Here is a 1,055-nt window from a genome sequence, read left to right as displayed (position 1 = left end):
TTTATAAGCCGGCCCGGCCCCGCCCTTCCACTCCTGGACCACACCCCTGGGTTTGAACTCACTCGAGTTGCATCGCCCCAGCTCGGTCCCTTCTCAGAGTTACTCTCCCCCATCCCATCCCCGCCCCTGGCTCCTTCTAGCGCTTCCCTGAGACGTGTCCCCCCGCCCCACTCCCCTGCCTTTCATCTCATCCCCGCATTTTCCTCCCCTGCAGGGCCATCTTGCTGGAGTCTCCTTCCGCGTTTCATCCTATCTTCTCCCTCCTAGATCCTGCACCCTCCAGTCGCACATCTCGCTCCCCGGATGCCACCCCCATCCTGTCTCATCACCCCCGGTCCCAACACCCTCATTCAAAAGGTTCTCTTCTCCTGCAGGGAATTCTTTCCCCGGAATTCCCACCCCCATCTTCATTCACGCCTTGTCCCCTCTATTCTTCCCCATCCTGTTTCTTCCCCTTTGACGTCCATCCACATGTTCCCATCATCCCTTTTTGGAATTTCATTCCCCTCCTGTTGTTTTTCCTTGGCACGCACCCGGCTCCCAGGTCCTTGACCTCCAGTTTCCTTCCCCTCGGAGTCCCATCCCCGACTGTGATACTGCCCCCCTCCGGCCGTCGCCAGTTTCGCCCCCAATAATTTAGTCCCCACTTCGGAATCTGTCCAACTCTCTCGGTTCTGTCTCCGCCCCCTGAGTTCAGGCCCTGCCCTCTGGGATCTGCCCCGCCCCCTCTATTCTGACTCCACCCCCTGCATCCAGCCCCGCCCCTTAGGGCTGAACCCGGACTTTGGGTCTGTGCGCCCGGCCCCTCTCCCTGACGCTGAGGCCATCTCCAGATCCAGGCCCCAGGAGGGTGCTTCCTTCACCACCGCCTCTCTGCCTCGAGCCGCAAATGCATTCGGGATTAAATTTTCATGATGTGGCGCGGGCCCGCCGCGGGGTGGGGGGAACAGCCGCCCCAGTGTCCCGCAGCCACTGCCCGCCGCGGCCTCTCCATGGGGGTCTGGGCTGCACAGTGTTGCCTGTGCTTGAAAACCCCCGGGCCCCCGGGGAGGAGG

At 61.9% G+C, this 1,055-nt stretch overlaps 1 protein-coding gene across 1 annotated transcript in view; it reads right to left on the bottom strand.

The window, feature by feature from the left end:
• The window catches only part of SLC17A7 (solute carrier family 17 (vesicular glutamate transporter), member 7), a 12,312-nt gene that overhangs the window by 10,852 nt on the left and 405 nt on the right, over positions 1-1,055 (bottom strand). The window lies entirely within an intron of this gene.

Source organism: Myotis davidii, unplaced genomic scaffold (genome assembly GCF_000327345.1).
Source record: "Myotis davidii unplaced genomic scaffold, ASM32734v1 scaffold2100, whole genome shotgun sequence".
Classification (NCBI taxonomy): domain Eukaryota; kingdom Metazoa; phylum Chordata; class Mammalia; order Chiroptera; family Vespertilionidae; genus Myotis; species Myotis davidii.
The sequence above is the reverse complement of the archived record's forward strand: the minus strand, read 5'-3'. Positions and strand labels throughout refer to the sequence as shown.